The sequence below is a fragment of the Phalacrocorax carbo genome, chromosome 2, assembly GCF_963921805.1.
Source record: "Phalacrocorax carbo chromosome 2, bPhaCar2.1, whole genome shotgun sequence".
Lineage (NCBI taxonomy): Eukaryota > Metazoa > Chordata > Aves > Suliformes > Phalacrocoracidae > Phalacrocorax > Phalacrocorax carbo.
Genome location: NC_087514.1, coordinates 109735779 through 109762016, shown reverse-complemented (window position 1 = coordinate 109762016; position 26238 = coordinate 109735779). Strand labels below are relative to the sequence as shown.

At 41.8% G+C, this 26238-nt stretch overlaps 1 protein-coding gene across 2 annotated transcripts in view; it reads right to left on the bottom strand.

The window, feature by feature from the left end:
• Positions 1 to 26238, bottom strand: part of EGFR (epidermal growth factor receptor) — a 165693-nt gene that overhangs the window by 108187 nt on the left and 31268 nt on the right. The window lies entirely within an intron of this gene.

Below are 26238 nucleotides of genomic sequence, written 5' to 3'. Positions count from 1 at the left end.
GAAAAAAAAAAAAAATCTATTTCGTCTGGCTGTCCTTGCTTTGTTGGTATGCTCACCTTGATACTCTTTGCATGTGGGGAGAAAGAGGCAGTGCAGATTATATGCCTATGTTTGTATATACAAGGAGTGTAGGGGAGCAAGAAGCAGGCAGAAAGGAGCCATGCTGAGCTCCCAGGGGAGCAAACACACTTGGCTACTACCAGCAAATCTTCCCCCAGTTCCAACCCATACCCTACCATCTCATTGTTGGATTCTGCAAGGGATCCAAGGTTTTCAGTTCTTGCTTATTTTGGGGGCAGCCAATGGGATTTAAGATCCCATGCCTCACCCATGACATGGCAGGATTTCCCACTTTATTTGTAGTTTTACAATAATTTTCCCTAGCAGGTAACAAAAATGCACTGGGCTATCCTCTAGCCTCTCCCCAAACTCCCAAAAGAAAAACATTCTTCTTATTATTAGCCTTACTTTAAAGACAAATCAACTACTCTGACCAAATAACAAGACACCTGATTTCCAGCACAGCCCTACAAACAGCTGTACAGGCACGGGGTAGAGGTGGGAAACTACTAGAGTAGGTAGCTATGAATGAGGGGGCAGAGCAAATATTCCCCATGGAACAGGAAAAGTCTTGGAAGCAGTTTTCTAAATACATGTATACAATAATTGTATTGGCATTTCATTTACTGCCTGTATCTTCTATTCTACTGTCTATGTCAACTTCTCATCCACCGTACTTACAGATGTTTTAAATAAAGTAATGGAGGTTCTTTAACTAAGGCTCTGTTTCATATAAAAGGCTCTCCCATAGGTGCTTCTGATTAATTCTGGTTAAAGCTTACTAGAGTAACACACATTGATGTGCCTTTCTGCACTTCTCACTGAAGAGTCTACTTTCTTCCTGCCAGCTTTGGTTACAGAAACCCCCCAACTGAAAAAAAACAGAGTTGAGAGTCATTTAAAGAACTCTTCACCCTCTAACTTTTGCAATTCATTAGACCTCCATAATTAAACCAAATGGGAAATCTTCCAGTTCCTCAGCAGATTTTTGTTAGTCGGGGGGGGGGGGGGGGGGGGGGGGGGGAGGGGAAGTTTTCCTGCATGTGCCTTTCAGTTTGTACTGAGAAAATCCCAGGCTTTTCGTGTGAGCAGCTGCAGCAGGGTTACCCAGGGTCAGCTTGGGTGGGAAGCAAAGGTTTCCTCCAGTCAGACAGTTAGGGGGAACATAGCCATGGTTGGCAAAAGGGGAAAAAGAAAACAACTTCCATTCAATTCAAAGGGATTTTAAAACAAAAGGCAGCAAGAAACATTTCAGAAAAGGACTTAGGTAGTGGAGATGATGAAGATAGGAAAAAACCAGAAAAATCTAGATGAAGTGCTAAACGTTCAGCAGAAAAAGTCAACAGAATCTCAGTAAAACACTGACATGAACTTTTGATTTTATATCTATGCACACAGTCAGTGTGCCTTAATCTTGCAAACCTGCTCAACACCTTTCTTCCAATCCTCAGTCTCAGCTGAAGAAGCTTTGACTCCCACAGTCCCTCCATCCTCCACCAAGTGACCCATATCCCTAAGACCTCAGCAGCTTGGGCATCCCAGGTACATCCTTACACACAACAACGTGAGCCAGCACACATGGCCTTGTCCTTTTAATTGTACTGTATTTACTTTGGAGCAGGTCCAGAGGAATATCCCCCTGACCGTCAAACCAAAGGAGAAAAGGGGCAAAATCTGTCTTGAGAGCCTCTCCACCACTGTCCACCAACAGCCACTTCACATGGGTTCAAGTAGATCCCATGACAGTATGGGACGCTGCCCGTCTCAGAAAGCAGATCCATTCTGCAGACTTTGCTGCATGCAAGACCCCGCCTCTCTGAGAATTTAAAAGTCAAGAATATGTAAAACCATCCTACTCCTCTAAAACCCTGCTCAAACCCCAAAATGCACTGTGACTTGCAAGGCTCTTGGAGTTTCAATTTCCATCCTGTTCATGAGAAAAGGTTATTCTTACCCATAAACGAAAAGCAAAGCTGATCAGTTTTAAGATTACTATCCCTAAAAGCAGCTCTTTCTATTCTTCAAAGCCCGCCCCTGACTTGTGTACATGCTTATTCTCCTTGTCCAACATGTGCCACTCATTAAAATCTCTGGGAGACACGTCCACATGAACCACTCGATGAAAATACACACAGTATTTATTTTCAGTACTGGTGGTATTTGCACCTCCTCCTCATTGCATAGGGTCAAAAGATGATAAAACAGACTTTAAAATATTTTCTTAAAACTTAAAAGAATATGAAGAAGCTGGCTTAAAAAAAAAAAAAAGGAAAAAAGCCCCATGTAGCACCTGACAGATTGCAATAGCTGCAGAAACTGAAATTCAGTTTCTCTCCAGAAGAACTGCAAGGTAGGGATGTAGCAGAAGCTACCCCAGCTAGCTACTCCAGGAGGACCTGCCTTTAGCAACGAGGAGCACTCCTCTGGCTCTGCATGGTGGCTGCAGCAAGCAGTGACAACCACCATTTGTTTTGCAGAGGCCCAACAGCCAGTAGCAACATGGCACAGGGATGAACTTGTGGTCTAGAGGTTTAACAAAACAAGTGAAAATAGGTGGGTTTCCTCCCCCCCATATTCTGCCCCTACATACCATACATACATCAGTATTAGTGCGGCCAAAGAACTTGGTGCTGTTTTACATAGTCTCACTGTTTCCCTCCCAAAGTGTAAGCAGATATAAGTATATAATGTACTTAAGTATATGTTCAAATAATCTCCAAAATCAATATTGGTCCGTCATAGATCTTGTTTACTATGGTTTTATTCTACAAGCTGTACACCTCACTGGGAAACCACACACACACCTATAGAGAAAAAAAAACCCCAAACCAAACAACTCTTATTATTTGGTTCATGGCAAGATTAATGACTTGAAACGTGTAGATTAATTTCTTGCTTCAGACTACACCAATCCTGTAACAGCAGATCCCTGTTGCGAGACGAAAAAGAGTACAACTCAATATGCTATTCATGAATAATCCAATGTGGATACAGAGTCATTCAGCTACAATGCAATTAAGAATGAAAAAGAGAGTGTAACAGTGGTAAACACCCAGGGATATTCTGAATTTAATTGGGATTAGCACGTAATACGCTTGCAGCCTTTTGAAGAGAACCTATGCAGAATGTAGGCATTTGAAAGCTCCGAACACCTCATTTAATGGTCTTTTCAGCTGGCAGAAGCTGCCTTTGACAGTGGGTTCATTTGCAGGGAGTTTAACCCAGCACTATTGCTTGAAGCTGAACTGTGCTGGGGGAGCAGACTCCAATGCCAAAGTACATTTTGCATTTTCAGGGCAGGGGAGCTGAAGCATGTGAGAGTATTTCTGAAAGCCCACAATCTAATCCTCTCTTGCACACTCAGCGATATTACATGTAATACCAAGGAGCACTCACATTGAAGAAAATTGCAGAATAAAGACAGATTTGGAGGGCTGCCAACATGATGGTGGGTGGGTGTACAATGGCCCTACCTGGATGCTATTTGGAGAGCAGGTGTCGTATATACGCTTTCTGTGCATAGTTCTTCAAGGGGAAGTATAAAGAGGGGAAAAAATTGCCAATTACTATGTTCAATTTATGTTTTGGGAAGATGTTTGGGAAGAAATCAAGCAGCCTTTGATGGTTTATCCTCCACTCACAGGAATATGTCTGGCTTGTACCAATGTTTTGGTACTGTCCAAGTTGTTCCATTGGCATCTCAGATAGTTGTGCTGCCCTTGCCTGGAAGGATGTCTCAGGCAAAAGAAAGGGCTGGTTCAGAGTCCACATTACTGTTATGGGCTCCCAAAGCATATTCAGCACCTATCAGGCTCACAGAAGGCATCACTAAGGCTCTTCATGGGGCTAAGCAGAGGGGAAAAAACTGATATACTGTGACTTCTACTGTGTGAATTTCCACAGCCCATTCTTTTTTTGGTGACTTAGTCTGCAGAAGGATAGTATGGAAACTTGGGCACACAGGGGAATGAAAAGTAAGGGAAGTCTTGATATTTTTTCCATTCTACCTGCTGATTCTCTCTCCTTCATATTGCATGTGTCAGAAAGGTTTTATAAAGGCCAAAGTTTGTGGTAGGGCTCCCACTGCAAAGGGACTTACTGTCCTTAAGTAGTCTTTGAAGATTTTCTTCCAAGCTGTTCCCACCATGCTTCTCAGTTACCAAACCCAGTGGGAATGAGTTGCACATGTTGCCTCAAGTATTTCTACAACTGCAGAGCTTTGTTTGTATGTGGTGATAGTGGGGGAAATGGCTTTATTCTAAATATATCTCCCCCTTACATCTGGGTGAAGAAACAGTGATGAGGTTATCCTTTTAAGTGCTGGTAACCGGGGCTAGTATATTTGTTATTGTTGCACCTCTGAGAAAACTGAATTAGGGACCGTTGCACTAAGTGTTATTTTTCTCATGTAAGGGCAATCTCTGCTCTGGTGAGCTTATATAAATCCGCCTTCTGCCAACGACTTAGCAAAACACAGAGCAAATATTCCGCTGACTTATGTCTGCTGCAGTCCCACCGAAATCAATGAGGTTGACCTACTTGTAAATCGAGCAGAATTTGATTCCTGTGTTTATTTGTGGATGGCTATGGAAGAGGCTGACCAAGTCTGCATGGAAAAAGATAACCCAGAACATCAGAGGTAGCTTCTGCTTGGACTAAACTTCAGAGTGTTTGGGGACAGAACATGGGAACGGATGGATGAATACTTACAAAAATAGCAACCGGACTTAGCAACTTTGCTTTGTTAACCTGAAAAGTGCTCAGGGAGCTCCCATGCTGGGAAAATTCATGTCATCTCTCTATTACACTTACTACTATTTTTCATTTATACACCTAATTTGAATAAAAGGAAACCAGCTGCAGATCAATGACATACACCAATACCACAGCAATCATAAATCGAAAGCAAAAGGCAAAGAAAAACCCCGAAAAGATTTTTAGCTACACCATGTAACCAGCAAGGTAGAAGAGACTGCAACATGCTTCATCAGCCAGGCAGAGCATTCACAACTGGCCTGAGCACTACAAGCAATGCAGCAACATAAATTTGAACGTGCACCCTGTATTACAGATGAAGAGCATTAGCACTTGCCAAGTGGCTTCTACTTGCCACGGTTTTAACAGGGATAGAAGTAGTGAAGGGGCATAGCTCAGAGCCAAAGTAATTAAAGGTTTGGGGTGATGACTGGGATTAAGATACCAGCACCACTGTTTATCTGTGAGCACTCAGGAATCCCAGAAGCAGCTGAACCAGTTGCTGAGCTGCTACCCCAGGTTCAACAAGGATTTGTGCATCACAACCTGCAGGTATCATTCCACAGGGATGGGAGGAAAGGACAGCTAGATGAAACCTCAGCAGTCTGGCAAATACTTCTGAAGCTTGCTTCTCTGCTACAAAAAGCTTTTTTGGAGACCACAAGTTTTTAAAAAGCTAGAAAGTATAAGCTCATAAGAATTAGACAGACCCAGGACATGGATTTGGAAATGGCTGTGAGTAAAGCATCTCTCCAGCATCCTGTGGAAAGCAAGCCAGCCTGCTATCAGACCTAGCGGAAGCTGTGGGTCTTGCTCATTGACTAGCCAGTCGGGTGGGTTGAGAGACAAATAACATCATGTCTGCACCTGCATTTCAGAGCCAAAAGCGTGGACAGAAAAAAAGTATGCGACCATTAAGTGAGCAAATACAGGAGTTATTTAAAAGTTCACAAGGAATGGAGGACGAAAAGTCTGAGCAAAGGCAAGGTAAAACATCTTAAAAATGAGCCTTCACACAGGGCTTTCCATCATTTCCAGGATGCTCTAAACCAAGCTGGCATGCTGTGGTACGAAGGCCAGTTTTGACTGGCACGCATCAGCTCCTGGCTTCCAGCAATTTCCAAACTCAGCAAGAGCTAGGAGCCAGGAGCCACTACCTCTTGCAGACACGCTACCAGCATGCTTAATTTGGGAAAGGAAAATACAGTCTGACACATTAGCCCTGAATGGCTGCCAAGTCCTGCTCTCATCTATGCGGTGCTGGAGCTGGCAAAAAAATAGGGGGAAATAAAAAGTCCAACACCAGGCTGGACTCCCTCAGTAACAATCTCCCTTCCCAGCCATCTCAGTCTTGGTGTGCTTACATTCTTCTAAGCATCACAGGGAATGGGAGCTTGTACTCAGAGCTGATAGAAAAATCAGTCCATGAGCAACCTGGGAGAAATCGGAAGTCCAGCAGCACAACACAAAAGTGAGTCTAAACAGGAGCTTGCATACCCTGTAATGTTGAAGTAAACAGTTCTGGAGATTGTGCTCGGGCTTAGTTCACCATCCTGCTCAATACCACCACCAAGCATGACAAAAATCTTGCCTTCAAGGCTGCTCCACAATATACAGTCCTGTGCCTAAGCCAACTATAATTAAACAAACCTAATTTCAAATGAGGAGATTTCAAACCTATTAAGACGGCACTTGGAGCTATTCTATGGATTAAGAAACATCTTGGAATTACAGATACATGTATTATTAACACAAGTTAGGCTTAATTAGAAGAAAACCCCTACGCCTTTGAAGAGACTACAAAATCACCTAGATCTTTTCAGAAATCATAAAGTAAACAGGCTTCTAGAAAGGAGTTTTATAAAAATAAATCTATGGTAATAAATATGGAGATAGCTGTATTTATTTACATTTTAAGCCCTAGGAAGCATTGATGTCTTATTTCAAAACATTCCCTACAAGCAGGAAGACTAAACCCAGCATTTTGGGTGGGCTTGTTTGGGTTTGTGAGGCTTTTTAAAATAATTTTGTCATTTAATCACTTGCTTCCAGAGCACTGGGCTTTAAAGAAAATGTCAAGTGTCATCAGTTGACAGTGCTGACAATGGAAAAAAACAGGCTTGCAAGTACATACAGGATCTTCTGTTTGGCTTTGACCAGTACTAAGTAGTAAACAATGTTTACCCTCAAAAAACATGCTCCAGAAAACACTTAAATAGTCATGCAAAAGTATTTATGTGCTGTCTTTTGTTGCAAGTACTGGTATTAAAAGATCGAAAATTTTCTGCATTCACGGAAGGAAGTGCAAGAAAGGACTCTGGTAACACATTACAATGCAGGACAACAACGTAGTGTGCAGAGGACAGAGAATAAATCAAAGCTAAACTATACATCTATAGTCCCATGAATTGCTTTTAGCAACAACTACAATTTCTATGAAGAACACAAGCAACAATGGAACACATTTGCCTCCAACACCCTCCAACGTTCCCACTCAGTCATACCAGGCTATGGAGCAACCGACAGTTATCTCTGTCCACTACATCAATACTAGCCACCCCACTGAGTCAATCAACTCCACACCTTTCATCTTCCTCCCCAAACCTGAGTCACTTTCGAGTCTTCATTTGCAGGGATAAGCCTGCCCCAGGTGCAATTTCAATGGGCACCAGTGGAACCAGCAGCTGTGACCAGCTTAGAGGGTTTTCTTGTGGAGACAAGCTTGTGTATGCTGTCTCCCAACCAATTCATTCTCAAGAACAGGAAAAGGCAGACACAATAATTGTTTTTCATGGTCACTGTTGAGAGGACTATTGACTATGATCCCTAGGTCAGCCCTGGTACCTCTCCAGCTGGACAGTTCCCCAGCCACGCAGGAGGATGGAGTCAACAGTGGCCTGGACAGCAAGGTGTCCTCCTTAAGTAAAGAGACTGAAATCAACCTGTCTTTTGAAATGTTCCTACCATTTCTAATACTCAAGCCACATACTCCTATGAAACACATAGTAAGGAAAGTGCCTTGTTTTCAAAGCTGTATCAATTTCTGATGCTTTCTGGTCTCCTCTTAGGCTCATTCAGTTAGAAATTAACTGCTCAGAAGCGCAGTGTAACTATAAAAAGATGATGCCACTCATTCATGAGAAGTGAGCCTGCTAGGAAAGCAGCAGCAAATGTTCTGCTGATCCACTGCCCAAAAGAATTTTGTTCAAAGTGTATGAAAGGGAGTACAAAAACAAGGCACTGTTCTTACAAAACCTTACTATTCTGGATTTATGTTGCTAACTTTGCTACTCAAAGGAGCTTAGCAGCTGGTCTGTCACACAAGATCAACCCAGCCTCTTGGACACAGCATAGACTAAACAATGATAGCCCACTTCCAGAAGCTGGCAGAAGCTGGCAGAAGTGTTCCAGCCTCACCCCATCCTTTTTTAATGACAGGCTCCCTCCTTGGTCTCTTTATTTAACATCAGCCACCTGTTTATCACTCACTGCCTAAAAACTGCCTTAGTCTGTGGAGTTGCAAGAATGTTGCATCTCTCACAAACCAAAAACCTCAGGTTTTCTTAGAGAAGGACAGAACCATCTTTTGCCCTTCCCCATCATTTGTTTGAATTATGATGCTTTCAAGAAGAAAGGAAATAAACCCACAAACCAAACCAAGCAAATGAAGACAATTTCTACCTGAATTTGCCCTCCATTCAGTGGACAAATACTCTCTCCCATACTGCTAGCATTGCCCAGAAAAAGGGGCTGGAGGGGTTGGTAAAATAATTGTGATGACCTCATGGTGCCCAGCTTGCTCCTCCTCTGCCTTCTGTTAGGGCAAACAGTACATTATTACTAGTAATTAATTACTTAATATTTTAGAGCAGTAATGCTGCTTTGGGTATTTTTCCCCTTAGAATTTAGCTAGGGTCAGGTATTGATGGCACCTAATGAAAAGCTTTGAGAGTAGCTCATGACCAGCTACCATTTTCAAATATCTTTTGGTAAAGGACAGAAATGCACACAAACACAGCAAGGAAAATAAGTGGAAGAATATAGTTCAAAGCACCCATTTTTCAGAAGTATCATCAGAAGCTAAAGAAACAGGAGAGGAATGTCTCCTCCTGTCCTGTAACTTTCCCATATTGTCCCTCTCTCCCCTCCTTTTTGAACGGCACAGGGAGAACTTATGCTCCTGTTTATTATTTGCTTCATTTCCAGCCCACTAGAGCTCTCACACAATAAAGATGGCCATCTCCCATCAGAAACCATTGTCACATAAAACAGGGCAGACCTAGCTGTTGGGTCACACCAAGTCAATCTGGAACAACATATGTTGGGCCAGAGGAAGAATTGCAGAGAGAGGAATACACTTCCGACATTCATGCTGGAAAGTTGACTGAAACTAAACGCAGCTCTTTCACTTGCTGTAGGACTACGGACCATGCTGGAATAAAGCATGTCTCATCCCTACTTTCCTTACAGGCACTTCCATGGGTTGACCTAGAACAGGATCTTCAGGGCTGTACTTCATTATCTGCCTATACAGTATCTTTTCTAAAGGGACCCCAATCAGGCCTGGGATTGCTGGTAACCCATCCAGAAATCAACCTAACAGGAGCTCACCTCACTTGTAGATAGTGGAGACCCAGTTTTACACTGGCAGAATTTCATGCATCAAATTATTGTTTCAGCTGCACTAATCCACTAACTCCAATAACATCATGGAGAGGCGTGCTTTCCCATTTCAGTTCATGTACATTCGCTAGCTGCGGGGGACATTAAGCTTCAATAAAGACTATTTTAAGAAGTCAGCTTTTTTTTTTTAATTCCCAAACTCATCTATGAAATTGAACAAAACCAGACAATTTGTCATTAATCTGTCAATTGAGATAGACCCACTGAGCTAAGATAATGGCATATACTGAGTGGTACAAGCTCAAGAATTATACTGAGCTGAAAATGTGCTAAGCTGCCATGAGAAATCTGTGGTGTCTCAGTGTGATCTCACGCTGTAATTTCCATTCAAGGGAGGCCTTGTCAATCAAGATATATTAGAAATGATCTAAAACTTTTGGTGTTGCTCAAAAGGTCTTAAAGCACCGAATTTACACAAAAGTTTCAGTTTTCGTTTATGACATACCAGAAACTATATCAATAGTTGGGGTGTTCAGCTATCACAACATAAACAAGTCAAGACACGTAAGCAAAAATAAATTAGAAGAAGCCCCAAAATTTAAAGGCAAATCTTAGAATGTGTTAGAAAATAAGCAGCAAGTCAACATGGAGTAACATGTTCTGGTCATATACGGCAGACCATGGGAAAGTGAGAAGCAAGCCCCATCTCTAAAGCAAAGCAAAGCAAATAAATGTGGGGTTTTTTCTTTAATCCAGCATTATGGGACTGGTAAATAAAGGTTTTGTCAAAAAACCCAAAGAATCCGTAACTGTTTAGCAAAAACAAAATTCAATCTCCAGCGGTAGCTAATGGCAGCCTATGATGGGCATGAAACTCCTCTTACCTCCTCCGTCAGGCCTGCTGCTGATGTTCAGCAAACAGAGGTCATGCAAGTCTTTCAGCTGCACCCGCCCCCTCACATCACTCAGTTTTTGGCACGGGGCTTACCTGCCTGATGTTACTCAGATGACATGTTTGATCTGTGTACCCAAGTTGCTATGGAGTAGGACAAAACTTTGTAAATCTCCACTGTTCAAACAGATTCTCTCAAGATGTGTCACTTCAATAGGTTTTCTCAGTCTCTCTTTACATACCATCTCTGCTCCAGCCCAGTATCCCTTCCAGTTCACTTCAAGAACAGCGCACACAGTAAGAGTGAAAATGCAGCAGCTGCTTACTTCTTAATATTTATATTTTTCATTTATGCTTTACAGATTGAGCCAGTTATGCTCTCTATCCTAATGCAAAAAAAAAAAAATAGAGAGCTGTGTGTTTTATTTATTCTAAATAAATGTGCAAAGAGTCCATGGCATTTGGGAGAGACAAACACAAGTGACAAGTTGGGAGATGAGACAAAAAGAATATGCTGGCTTTTTTTTTTTTAAATATAATCCTGCTTTCCTATCCTTTCTCGGGAATGTTTACTTTTGTATTAACACCACAAATTATTTCAACTGCACTGTAAATATTTCTATTAATTTCCTAGTTTAGTCTAGATTTCATTAGTATCCTAAATACAGAAGAAAGGAAACATCATTAAATGATGAACAAGATGCATAGAATTTTGCTGGGATGCTGGAAAGGCTCCTGTTTGGTACTGACCCAACTCCACTGCAACAGCCCAGTAATGACTTCAAGTAACTTGTTCTTAAGCACATTAAACCAATTCCTCCAAAAACACAAAGAGAGGTGCACACAGAGAGGTGCATTTTCTGCGGTAGGAAGTACTCAAATTAAGATCTGCTTAGTTTGCAGCTGGATCAATATTAATTGAGCACAAAAAGCCTGTCCATATGGAAATAATCAGTTAAATGAAGACTAAACTTTTGGTATGAACTTTCCTTAAATAAAGAAAAAAAAGACATACTTTTCAACTACACAAATGACCTTAATTCTTATTTTTTCTTCCCCTAGTAGAAAACTCCCACCATTCATTAAAGCACTTCACATACAACAGCATCCTTAAAAGGAGATGTAGCTCTCGCCTATGAGCAAGACAGATACCCACTCTGCCCCGACCCCTACAGCCTTCTCAGCTCAAAGGCTGGGGAAGAAAAAAAAGCAATGCAGGTCTCCTCTTCATCTCTTTACTTTTCCTCTTCATTTATCTCTGCTTTTCATACCATTAGGCTGAACAGCAGTTGGATAATATGTCATCAACTGAGAGCCTGGGTTAAAACCCATTCATGAGTTTTACCCTCCTTGGTTTGCAGTTTTCTAAAAAATGGGGAGGTGAAATCTTCAGGTGGATAGTAACTCACTGAGATGTTTCATACTTTCATTGGTCTGTGGCAGAGACCCACAGACATGCACTCATTTAGCAAGCAGCTGAAGTGAATGAGCATACCCCCACCTCCCCCCCGGGCTTGTCTGGGCCCTGACTGTGCTAGCAGGGGCTGATGGACCTAGACCCAAACACTGACAGACCTAGACCCAGACACTGACACACTCTCAGTTTACATTTCCTTTCTATCCTGAGCACCAGCTTCAAGACCTGGATGTAGCCACCTGGGCTTTATTTCACAGCAGCTTCAGTCTCTCTAGCTTATTTGATGAGCCAAAATTGTAAGTACCATATAGATGAAGCAGGCTATCACACGGGCATAAGGAGCTCCACTTTCCTCTGTTTTTTTCCCAGAATGTTATTTTTTCCGCTCATTTCTGATGAGTGATTTTCAGGCAAGCCTTGCATTTTCTTCTCCAGTTCACAGATGAAGACAACAACTCTATATTCATCATCCAGATTGCAGAGACTTTTCTATCCATGTTTTGAAGCTCAAGTTAGTGCAGAAAAAATACTGGAAGTTGTAGTGAAGAGGGCTGACCTCTGATGATAGCTTTATGACTGCACATGTCAGTGATGGAAGAAAGCCACCAGCACATCACAGGCACATTTCCAGCAGGGAATGATGGCTGAAAGATACCTCATCAGGGCAGGAGGCAAGGTCACCAGTGGGAAGCAGAGGGGCAAATGGCTCCTCTTTTCCCCTCCTCTGGTTGTCAGTGGTTGCGTTTATTTTACCAGAGCCAGACACTTCACATTGCAGAAGGGCATAACAACCTCTGAAAAAAAACCCTAGCCCCAGTTATTTGTTTTTTTTTTAATAACAAGTCCAGTGCCGTACTCATTTTTCATGGGAATAGTCAAGACTGTCAAGAAGTGGCTGGTTCTTTCATCAAAGAACCAAAAAATCACATTGGCGCTTCACAGAAAATTCACATTACTTCTGAAGGCAGACGCGAACCCCACCCAGGTCTCGCTATTTAGCCTTCCCTCAAGAACTGACTTGCCACAAAATTTCACTGGCTTGCAGCTCGGGAACTAGGCAGTGTCTCTCAGTGGCTTCTTTTTCCTTCCAGAACCACAACATACCTATTCTCAACACAGTAAAAAAATAAGAGATGCCAAAGCTAGATGTTCTATGTGGAAAATTAGGTGCTGGTAATTCTGAAAAGATACATTTTTGGTTGCATATAAAGAGGTTGGTATCAGCCTAAAAATACTCTAGAGGATTATCCACTAGTGGTATCCCACAGAAGGCACGGGTGAGTGCCAGATGCATGGAGGTCAAGCTGGAGAGGGGCAGGACCCTTCTTCTCATATCCAGCATCTGTTTTCCCCTTGAGAAACTGCTGCTGGAGCCACAGTGGGTTCATGCTGACACCCTCCTGCCTCCTTCTTTGGTTTGAACAAGAGGAGAGGAAAGCGGTGTCTCCTCAATTGCCCATAGTGAGCATCCCATAGAAGGACATGAGGGGTTCAGATCAGCCACAGGCACATAACAGCATTTGTGGTGGGTTAGCTGGGACACACGGTGGGACATTTATTTTGACTCAGTGCTTTTACACTACCTTCATGCCAGCTGTAGAAGAACAGCTAGTATCTGATCAGGCATCAAGCCAACCAGTACTGAATTACATAATTCAACTTTTCTTATTTTTTATTTTTAAATAGAGGTCTTGAGGTTGGATGTGCAAGGAGGAATGAAGTAGGATTTACCTCATCACGAAGCCATCACAGCAAAAGGTAAGCAAGCCTGGGAGGGGTACCTACACTATACAGACTAAACTGCCCATCAGACTTGGCCACTATTTAATAACATACCTGACCCCTGCCCTTCCAGTCATGCCTCACAAAAGTTTCCCACAAGAAACATGACTTTTCCAGCTTGCCAAAAGGCTTACCCAAGAGCCTGAGGCTCTCCTCAGCCCTGAGGCCGAGGGCTTGTGAGCAGCTATAGGAACATGCCCTGACAAAAGTCCTCCCTGTCAATGCCAGGACATGCCACCTACCATACCTCTTGTGGAGCTGGGCATTCAGCAGTCATGGGGCATTTCATGGGTGCCATGAACCCTCTGCCACAGGGCTGGGTGGGACCGGCATGGCATCCCCCTGCACAGAGCCAGAGAAGAATGGCATTCACAGGGCGCTCCAACCAGGGCTCCGTGTCCCTAACGCATTCAGTGTTTTCAGACCTCTGACTCTGCTATTCCAGTGCAGTTTCTGGCCCAAAGGGCTCTGGGAAAATTAATCAGCATGCAAAATGTTTTGCTAAGGAAGAGAAACTCTCCTGTAGGCACTCGAGACCCTCCTATTTCAGCTGGTGCAGTAAGGTCATTCACATCTCCCCCTTCAGTTTAACTTAAACCCTTGAACAATTCTGCTTAATTAATAAAGCTGCACCTAATAATCTGCCTACTGCTGGGTCTCAAAATCTAAGGCACAACACAAACATCAACCAGATTTTTTTTCTTTTCTTAAACATTCTCAGTCATTTCTTTGAGGAAACTTTAAAAGAAGACGTTTAGACTCAAGGAAGTATATGTTTTTAAAAAGTAGATTACTGCAGATACACAGAATAACAGAGAGGATTTTGCAGACTTAGCTTGGGAGAATCCCCTCTGTCCCCCAAACCTGTCTGTCTTCAAATTGCAGGTGCAACCTCACTGCTGATGAAAGCCTAAAGCAACAAGTGGACAAGAGCTAAAGCCAAGCTTTTCACCTCCTACAACTATCATTTTATGTATTGGAATTAGTGATGAGCCTAAACTGCAGAGGCTGATCCAGGTTTTTGGTCCATGTCTGTTTCTATTGGAAAACGAAAATGTACTTACGTGCACAGTACTTGTAAATGTTTGGGAATGCATAGTATTTTATGAAAAGATTCTGTTATTACAGCAGATGTTTCTCCAATTATGAGAAACTGTAATAAAGATATCAATACTTATATTAATTTCCCTTTTTTTCTCCTTGTAGTTCTGAACTGCTGGCCTAAAGAGTTTCCTCATTTTACCTTAAAGCACTAAATTAAGTTCCTTTGGTGGCACTATATTTAAGGAAGCTGGTGGCCATCCTCACCTGCAAACCATCACTGCAAAGACATTTAAGATAACATAAAAATTACTTTCTCCATTTGGAATCTTGGGTTTAAAGAGCCACCAGAAAAGATTTAATCCCCACTTAAATTCAGTAGTAAAATCTTCAAGTCTTTATCTGAGCTTTAGCATGAACTTCAGATGTTCAAGTACTATGAGGTTCTCCTTGAGCAGAAAGTACTAAAAGGAAAATGGAGTGAATCCTGATCTGGCTGGTTTATGCCTGTTTTCCAACACAAGTGTGCATATGGTCTGCTGGCAGATGCTATCAGGAAGCAAACTATAGACTAGAGGTTAAAACCATTACAAGAAGAGAGCACTGTTGTACAAAAAAAATCAAGATAGTAATTAGGGAAAAGCATTTTCCAATCTGTGATTTCTCCCTGCTCTTTTATATAGTTTGTATATCAGTTCTCCCCACCCCCCACCCCCATTTCTTTTCTGAAAATCCTGCTGACAGTGACGGTTACAAGGTTCAGCTCTCCAAGGGTAGCAAAGTTGCAGTGACAGCCAAGTGACCCAGGTAGGAACAGACCAGCCAGTGCTTGAAAATGGAAGTGAATCTCAGGAGTTTTTGTATAATAGTCCTCCCTTCTCTGTGAGACTACCTCCTTCATCTTTTACAAGGGCTGTCCAAAACACCTCGTCTGCCCAGCTGCAATAGGAGGTGGTACGGTCTATATAGGCAGCTGAACCTATAGTGACTCAAAAGTCAACTACAGAAACTTTAACAGACAGGACATGGCAGGGGTGGAAAAAGTCCCAAACAAATAACTCCAAGCAGACTTGACATCACAGGGGAGTAATAGTGAAGGGAAAAGAATTGGAAATGAGCAAAAGGCAATATAAACACAGTAGTTATTTCCTGTTCATTTATTTCTTAATTTTTTATTCATGTGTCAATTGACCCCATCTGTTTGTTGTTTTTTTTTTTATTCAGCCCCTGAAGGGAGAATATGGGCCACAGTTTAATAATAAAGTTCCCACAAGACATGGTATGTCAATGTCATCTCAATAAATTGTTCCAGAAAGTAGAAGGAGGCACAACACAAAAGACCGTAAGATTGCCACATGACAAGGAATATCCAATTTGCAAAGACATGTAGAATAAGAGTGAACTGGAAGCAGAACGGAGAACAGAACAAATATAATGCAACATGAAACACCAAAGAAAGAGCCAAGCTTGTGAAGGTTGGTTCTAGCATGGCTGCAAGCAGTGAGAGGACTTTCCCACTGCTACTCCTGCAGTGAATTTTGATGGTAACCATGGACAGACCGAGAATACTGTATTTTAGAAAAAGTCTCTCTAGATTATTTTTTTTAAATCTCTTCAAATTAAACATAATGCAAAAGGAAACCTGTAACCATCTTTTGGCAACTCTGCAACGTAATGTTCTGGTTTCCTTTTAATAAATGGCCAAATGCTACTAGATCTCCTTTAAGGAGTGCCATCAAAGCCACCTGAGCCCCTGCCTGGCTGAAGTGGCCATACTCCTTCAAATAAAGGCAAACATTTCTTCATCACTTCACAGGAACCCACCTAAGAGTCTGCTTTTACACCAGTCAACTTTGGGTACAAGCTTTCAGAGTTAAAAACTGAACACACGACTTCTTAACAGCTATATGCGTATTGACCGAAATCTTCTGTGTGGACAGAATAGTCCTACCGTGTTATTTGCATTATAGTCCTTCTAATATGGATTATGGAGGTTATAAGCTTGCTTTAGCTGCAATTCTTGTCCACTACTTATTTATATTAGCCTCCTCTTAAAAAAAAATTTTATCATTTATACTTCTCCCACACACTTTGAGACTAAGGCATTCAGCCCTCCACATTACCCTGGTGGTTTAATTTGGAGTTACAATCATATAGCACAGGTACCCAGCTCTGAAAACAGGCTCAAAAAACTAAGTTATCATCACCCAGTTTGTAATAAAAACATTTGAAAGAAAGGGAGGAATAAAATAGAAAACACATGCGCAACACAGATGTTGTAGGAAAAATCTGTTTGTTCCTAACGCGCTGGTGAAATTGGTTGAGACCATCACATCTGTTCTGAAGTACAGTTCTCATAAACACAAACAAGGCCACAAGCAAAGGCAAGGAGTAAGCAGAAAGGAGGAAAGATAAGAGGCCTTCACCTCTTTTTAGTGCTGCCCACTATGGCACGTACCCTGATACTTTTTGAGAGGCAGAGGTGCCAACACATACCCCTAGAGATCAGTGGCCCTTCTCTTCTGAGCATGAGAGAGGGGTATGATCAGAACAACTCAGCACCAGGTCCTTGGGAAAGCTGTTCCTCTATATAACCGGATCCGTCTGCTTTGGGACACAGATACAAATCCTGCTGCAACTTTTTTTCCTGGAAAAGCAGAGATCTTATTTAAAAAAAAAAAAAAAAGAACAGAAAACACACAAATCAGATGCCTTTTCATTAGATTCCAAAACCCCCCAGATATTAGAAAAACTTGAGTCAGTATAGATGGAAACTATATTTTTGGAAACACAAAATTCAAGCATGTGTAAATTGAGAACAGCCAAACACAGCCAAGCACTGTCCACCCTGCAGAGAAATGCCTCCAGAGCATTCCTTCTCAGCCCTACAGTTAGAAACAAATCCTTTTGCTATATAGGCAAACAAGTTTTAACTAGAAATTCTTGCTTTCAGTGGGGTATCCGTCAATGGCAAGGTCTGCTAAAATAAAACAAACAAAAAAAGCCCACAGTAGGATGAGTTTGGTCTAATGAGACTTGTATGTGTCCACAAAAATTTACAGAGGTGAAATGACAGTACTCCCTGGGCACTTTCTGGGAGCAATGGTTAGATGCAGCTAGTTATAAAAGAAAGCCAAGATAGGAAATGAAGTCTGAAAAACGTTTTGACATATTGTATTTGCCAGGGAAATGCATGTAATAAAGTGGTACGCTGAAATGGAGGAGTGGAAAATATGCAGTTACCAAGGAGAAAGCCATATTATCAAATAACTAATTTTCCTTTAAATTTCCTTTATAAAAGAAGGATAGAAAGAAGGTGCTCTATGAGTCCTCAGAGGTAAAAGCCACCACATAACAACTCAATAAAAGGAAGGCTATTTTATACGGAGCAAACCTTTATTAAGATTAATTACGAAACACTGTTAAACAATAAACTTTCCTTTGCCATGCTCAGTTGTCGTTTTCTTTTAAAACCTCATGACCTTCTCACCATGCCCTTGAATTTCAGCATTAGTTACACACAATATTGTAAAGTAAAATAAGCAATGATCATCCATGCCCAAACTTTATATATAGATTTAAAAAAAACATTGGCAAATGGGCTATTAAAAGTGGATGCACCTTATTGATTCCCCCTTAAAGCAATTTACAGTTAGACAGCACTATTTGCTCAGTACCGTTAGAACAAAAATTGCTTGTATTTATCTTGCTGGCAAGGACAAAACACATCAGTGCATTAGAGCTGAGATTTGTACCTTGTTCAAACAGCGCTAAGAGCTTGTCCATTGTATCTAGCACAGGACTGCACATGTGCTAACATGCCAATAGTTTGAAAGCTAAAGATTAGAAAAAGGAGGAAATATTTGGCCATACAATTGCATTTCCAAGGTATTCCCTATATTCTTCACTCCTCAGTGGGTTTTCTCCAAGACAAGTAATTATCTAAAGCATTTTCGCTGCAAGATGTCTGGAGATTTAATAGTGCATTTCATCAAGACTATGTATGTCTTGACATATAACTTTATCTATGATACTTTAGTTGATGATCCCAAAGAGGAAGAAAAAGCACATGTTGGAGGGAAAGACAAATACAGAGACCAGGAGAGGAAGGAAGAGATATCTTGACTGACTTGAGAAAAAGTACTCATTTTGACCAGTTCCTTACAGTACCCTGATTCAAGGTAAGTCCCCCCCATTAATGTGCCTTCTTCCCTCATAGGTCTCCCCTTATACATCTTTTTCCAGGTCTATTTAGGGAGTTTTTAGAAAAGCGCAAGAACATTGCATTTTGCTTAATTCAGTGAGAAAAACACACAGACCATGCTGCACTAGACAGTGTTTACTAAAGATATATAGAGGTTCTCACCTGCACATCTGATCGAGTCACGCTTAATGGTTTCAAAGTCTGCCCACCCTCAACGGGCATGACTTTGGGAACATACCTTTTCTCTTTTACAAACAGCCATTCTCAAAAACACGCTTCCCAGAAAGTCCAATAGTGATAAAAATATTAGTCATCATAATCAGACAAATGAGAGACTGAGAGAAAGGTTTACTTTTGCTGCTTTGGAGTAAGATTAAACATGATAATCACTATCCTTAATGACTGCAAACATAATTTAATCCAGCCACTGACTGAACCACAAGGTCAAAACCAAGCAGGGACAATAGTGATACCATCATGACACTAAGTCACCAGGAGCACTGATGCATCAGAGAGGCTAAGATGACTTGAGTCCGGTCCTAGCAGACACTTATCCTTCTGTATCACCAACCACTGCCACCACTGCATGTCGAAGCGCCTACTGTTTAGAGTCAAACTGCATTTGCTCCACCATGTGCAGCAATGCTGTCACAACACAACACCATGATCTTGACCTGCATTCCTCTGCTGCTGTAGTATGGAAACCTCTTACTTGTGGGTGAATGCCATCTTTCTCTCATACTCATTCCCATCAACATTTGAGACTATTTCCAATTCAGGTAAACAATTTTTCTCATTCTGATAAATTCTGAGGTGGATCCCTGAAATGGGTTTACTGGTTTAGGGGTATGCCTGAAAATCCAACCTCATCTCTCATTTAGGTAGGACAGCTTTCAGACTAGAGGGTCCAAATCCCCCAAATGTATTCCTGCAGTAATACATTAGCCCTTACTCACTTAACGCTATTTATTTTGTTCTTGATGAACTTAGCAGATACCATTAGAGTGTTGAAATGCCTTGAAAAAGTTAAAAGAGTCGGTGTCCTTGAGATTAACTGATTGGCTGCAACATGAACCAATATCTGAAAGCTCTCGATAACCAGAGACCACTGTGCTTTTTTGACAGTTTCTGGGAATGCATTCTAGAAAAACAATGACTTATCTCCAAAGAGCCTAGGGAGACAATGGGAACCACAGAAACCTTGCATCCCCAAAGCACTGGCAAAAACAGCAAAGCTTCCTCTGACACTTGCCATTATGGAGGTCAGTAGAAGACAGGTAGGGCAGCCCTCCTGTGCCGAGCAAAGGGAGACGCTCTCCAATCTTTGAGAAAAAAGGCATTTTTTGTCACACAGAGATCATGCGCATCCAGGAACACTGCCATGACCAAACATAACTGGCATGTATTCAAGATTGGAATCAGGACACAGAACAACAACAAAAGCCCTGCAGCTGCCTCGATGTCATGTGTTTGGATTGCACAAGTCATCAATAACATTCTTCCACGTCCATTATACAAAACAGCCATTTCTGTCATTGATGACTGAATGTGATTGCCACTACCCCTTACCAAGGGGCACCATGCCTTCATACACACTTCATGTGCTTGAGCTCCAGCTCCTTGCTCTGGGGCTTTTGAGTGCCCATAAGTACATATGTTAACAGGTAAAACACACAACTGCACAGTTATGTCTTGTCCAGTAGATCAGATTTTCCTACCATATTAATCACACAATTATCATATAATGCCACCGCTATAGAACAAAGTATTTGTGAACTTAAAAGGAAAAAAGATGAAGCTTTTAGAAGCAGAGATAAACAAAATCTGTGTAACATTCATCTGACCATAACACCTTCAAATCCAACTTTAGGCTTCTCACAGGCTTGTGGAGCTGTATTAGTTACATCTTTATCAAATGCTTTAAGGAAGAAAAAAAAAGTTGTTATAGAGATAAAGAGCGTTCTACAGATGTATTATTTCCTTATAGTAAATACTCATTAATACACTGGAGATGGCTGATTTACAAAGAGCTGGGCCTGATCCCAAAAGTCACACCCTTGCATAGGCTTGCCTTCTTCAAATCAGTGTGAGCTGAGGCTATTCAAAGCCTCCTCAGAAAAGCCCAAGAAACAGCTGTTCTTTTAACTGTTCTTTAAGCATTTACAGGCAGGATACCCTTAGTAAATAAACATAATACTTGCATGATACACCCCCTTTCTACACTATTGAAAGGGAAGTTATTTTTACGGTTAAGGCTTGGTTTTCAATGAATGCAGCTTTAGCACAGATGCTTTGGTGCTGTTGAAATCCACAGGATTTTCACAGTATCTGCATCATCAGCTATTATTATGGTTAACTAAATGAATCTGTGGTTCGCCAGATCTACAGGCAAAACGCAGGGTCTACTTCCAATTCGGAGAAGGTTCCTAGATTTCAAACAGGACACACTCTCTAAACCAGCACTCTGTTGTTTGAGGCATTTGCTGAATTTTGCAAACTAGTCAGTGGCAATTTGCCCAGCTCCTCTGAGTGATTAGTACTCATTAAAAAATGAGCAGAGACATTTGAAGTGAACAAGCAACACACAAACACTCCTGGGGATTTTTGTTGTTGTTGTTGTTAGTGTTTGGAAGGTGGAGACTTTAATCCAAGAAAGTGGCTTTAGCTGGAAGAGGCATAATGATCATCTTACAGATGGTCTCCTGGAGCTCCAACCAGTGAATGCTAAAAGGCAAAGAACACAGAAAAAAACTGTGCTCTTCTCAAGAAGAAAACTGAAACTGGTGTGGGAATTTCTGTTCCTGGGGATACCAGTAACTTGAGGGAGCTGCTTTACAAAGCCATTTATGGCAGCTATGAGAAGCATCTCGGGGTCAGGAGACTATATTAGCCAGCACCAGCAAATCAGCAGGAATCACATTCAACCAGTTGAAACACTGTAGGTTAATAGCCTCTAGCCCATTCAGCAGTGTCCTGGTTAATTATAAAAACATCTGAAAACAGATTGTTTGGAAGGCGCTACAGATCAGCAGAATAAGAAAACCACAATCCTGACACCAGGCTGGTGGTGGAAGCTTCACAACAGCATTCAAATGTTTCGATTGAGCTTCCTTTTGAAAATCCCCCATCATGTTTAGAAATTTAGAGATTGCCGTATGGGACAGTGCTCTAGGATGGAAAACTAACCCATGGTTTTTTCCTGGAAATTGCTAGAGGGTAAAAGGAAATTCTCTGAAATTCATCATCAAGTTTTACCAGTCCTCAGAATCTTTGCTTTCATCACCCATTTCCTGATGTCAAATCACCCTGCTGTATACCAGCCTCATGTCCACAATATCACTTAGCACAGGGAACCACCTGTGTTTGAATGAACTACCATGCTAAAACAGGGTTGGTAACTGCTCATGGAGAAGAGCAGGCCAGGCCAATTTTATTCAGTATGGCGTTCATCTCCAGAATGCTTCTACTGTTTCTTTTCCCCTTCAAAGCCTATACCATTCAAAACCCCATTAACTTGTGCAGAATTCAAATAAATCAAGCTCAGCATGTCTCAGGACTGTAAGAGCCTTCTGATCTTTTGGACCATAAGCTTCTCCATCTTGTTCCCTGCCTCAGTAGTAGCATCAAAGGAAAGCAGCCAGAAATGCAGATGTTTTCTGTCTTTCCATCAACCTGTTGCTGAACAAGTTCTGGAACCAAGGGATGTAGTTTTATTTAGCGGCAGTTGATAGATATTTCATCTACAAGTTTCTCCTGCTTGCTCTCTGAACCCATGTAAACACTGTGGTAATGAGTTCAAGGGTTTTTAAAAAATTCTAAATAAAACTTGACACAGCTGTCAAATGCATGCCACCGACTATAATGTACTGTTGCAATACAGTAGTATTTATTAAAAGCAAACATAGGAACGCTAAAGGCATTAGTGTATCCTTTGAAAAGGGAAGGCATGGGCCTGTCTCTGGACCCATTTTGCAGGAAGAAACTCATTAGTGGCACAAGGCCATGCCTCAAGGGATGATTAAGGGACCTGTCCTGTAAACATTTAGCCAGCTCAGTTTCAGTGGGATTCCTCACATGCTAAAAGCAAAGCAAGTGTGTAAATGTTTGAAGAATGCCCCTGTGCTAATGTTTGACACTGTAAGAGCACCAAATATTTGTTATTGCCTTGGGCAACCTGGGGACTTTCAGAGAGATGTTACATTCCTATTCGCAGAAAGGTTCAGAAGAATTTGGATTTCACAGCAAGGTGTACAGCATCAAAGAAAGGTCAAGGGAACAGACCTGTTAATGAAATGCTAAGAATTTACATCTTTTGCTCTTCTGGTTCAGAACCTGTCACCCAAGGCCCTTTCAGCATCAAAAGCCTCCGCCAATACAGTTCTGTTTTGGAAACAGCTCAGTACACTGGAAAAGCTCACCATTTCCAAATACTGTCTTTAAAAATATTCTATAGCTTTTCTTCCTCTAGTCATAGCAATAAAATAAAATAATAAAATAAGCACGAGACAGGATCTTACCTCACTCCCTGGCCCCTGGACATAGTACTACACAACACTATTGTGTAAAACTAGCCACCGTCCAAAGACTGCTGGGACAGCAAAGCTGTCCTGAATTACAGATGCAGTGTCATCCCGTAATGCAAGCACTATGCACCTACAGACACCTCTCATTTGCCTGTCAAGGTGGTTTAATGAACCAGAGTTTGCCCGTCAGATACATGGCCTGAAGCTCAGACTGGTACGACCTTTGCAGCAATACCTCCTCATGAGCACTACAAGTCCCTGGTACTTCCCTCCTGCTCCCCATGTGCTCGCAGAGCAGGAGAGACCTCAAAGCCAGGTCATGCATTTAGCAAGCAGAAGGCATAGTCCAGCAGTCCCTGTGCCACACAGCACCACAAAAACCCAGGGGTTTGAGTGCAGCACCCCTGGCCCAAGCCAGGCTGCAGCAGTGGGAGCGCTGTAGGGAGACACATCTCCCTGGGATTTGCGCATCAGAGCACTTACCTACTTCCAGCATGTGCCACATAAAAAGCTTACCCACCTTTCTTACGCCCACCCGACCCCCGTAAATAGTACATTACTGAGGCTTTTGCTCTGCACTAGAGAGGCACTGGCAGCAAACGTTGGCTTATAGGAGTAGTTGCACACCTCTGCCAGCCTGCGTTCTCCTGTCCTCACCTGACAGTGCTCCTCTCCCAGCCATGCCAACCCCAACCTTTGGGAAGCAGCACGGGACTGGCCCATTTGCCTTGGTAAGGAAGAATTTTTGACATGGGCCAGCACAGTGGTGATGGCAGAGGTCTTGAATACACCAGGACGGGCAAGGTGGCAGAGGAGCAAATCCTATGCCAGCACTGGTGCCGGCGTTTTCCTCTGACCTGAGAAGTAAACTGTGGAAAAGCAGCATTAATTTAATGCTGTTGTGGGCATGTAACTACAGGAAAGATGACCACCTTGAATCCTGAATAATAGCTTCTTCAGGCAGGGTTTCAAGCTCCCCAGAAGAGACAAGACTCCAGGAGTGCTCACGGAGCTGCTCTGCAGTGATACAGAACAAAGAAGAAAGCAGAAGATTTAAAAGGGATCGTTTGGGGCTTTTCTAACTACATTCCCTTGTTTAGCATTAGAAGATAATGACTTTTGCTACACTGCAGAGCAATTATAAAAATAATTCTATTTACCTACTTTTATCCTGAGAGATCCAAGGGGTATTTATGAACCATGGGCCAGATTTTTTAGCTCAGGAATGTGTATACCTGCAAACAAACACCTTCTGGGCCTGTTCAGTTCAAACATTTGCACGTGTGAACATCCAGCTAGGTGTTTCATTTCATCTGCTTTTAAACAAACAAACAATAAAACATGCTATTTGCAAAACTGTATTCTAGAAATAAAATTCATGTGTTTTTAGGAAACTACTGAAAAAGCTCCACTAAGAAAAAACAGACTCCAGTAAGATTAAAAATTCGAGTGTGGTCCTCTTACAGATCCCATAATAACTATATTTAATTATACCCATCATACCAATTTACCGCTGCTTTCTCAGGGGTTGTTTTATTATCCCTGTACTGTACAAGAATATCTCCCAGGCAACTCACTTGGGGGAGTGGTGACAACTGCTGTTTAACCAGTAGAGCAATTAGCTTAAATTCTGCTTAATGGCTGAACATTCAACCCATGGCACGGACTTCAGCGATGTTTAACTCGGCGATGGAGCAAAGGCAAAAGTTTAAACCTCAATCTTACTTCAGAGGAAGCTGCAATGCAGATTAAATAAAATAAAATTTTAAAAAGTATCAGATAGCAACAACATTTCAATAAGGCTCGTTTTCAGGATGTTTTTAAAATAAGCATGATCCTCTTGGCCAAATACAGTGACACAATTCCCAAAGTGAACTTCCTAAGGGAGTGCTGAGGGTGGGAGGGAGAAATCCTTCTCCCACTGCAAAACTACTTTACATCTGATGGCTGAAACAGCTTTCTGCAGCCAGACTGATCCCCTGCTCCAGCTTGGGGCACAAACAGGAAAAAAATCCTTGCTAGATTACTAACACTTCCAGATGCACTGTAAATAAACCAAAGGCAAAAAAAAACCAAAACCCCAACCACCACCAAACCTTCTACCCCAATTCCCGTGCAACTAAGTCTCCGAAAGAGGTCAAGAAATGGTTGTGGGCTGGGGAACGCAGCTCTCAAACCCTGCTGGGAAGCCTCGGGGCTTCTCTTCCAAGCTGTGAATCACTGAAAAACTGCTGATGAGGTGGGGAAGGGCCATACGCTCTGCAAGCCTTATCGTCTCGGTTAAACGCTGCTAAAGAAAGGCAGAGGGTTCAACCAGCCATTTAACAACCTCCAGTGGACAAGGTTTTGATTGAAATTCTGATTTGGGGCTTGATAGCTTTGCCAGGGAAACGAATTGGGCCTTTTGAGTCTGATGAGAATCCAAGCTGTGCTGCATCATTCTTAGATTTCCTTGAATAATGCTTGAATAATTGCCGTCTTGCAATTAGAAGTGAAATCAGACCACCTTTCTCAGCACAGAATATATTATTATAATAATTTGCATGAAAAACACCCAGATAAAGGATGCTATTCAGTCTAACAAAGCTAAGGTGCTCTTAGTAGACACAATATGTTACTGGAGTTGAACCCTCAAGTGAACTGTTTTTATTATCTGATGTTCTGAATATCAATTACTGCAAGAAAGTAGTGTTGAACCTCTGCTACTCAGAGGCCAGGGCAGAAGATATAAATCAATTTACTTTAAGTGGACATTATTCACTAATTTTTAGAAGCATATTGATAGCTCTCCATTTTACACCTGCACTATATATAAAGTTTGTTAACTTTACCATTTTGGTTGGGTTTTGTGTAACAGTGATTTTTCAAGCCTTCCTCCTGAATTAAAAGTGAGGATCAAACCAACTTGTATTCTATGAAAAAGAATAAATACAAGTCCCCG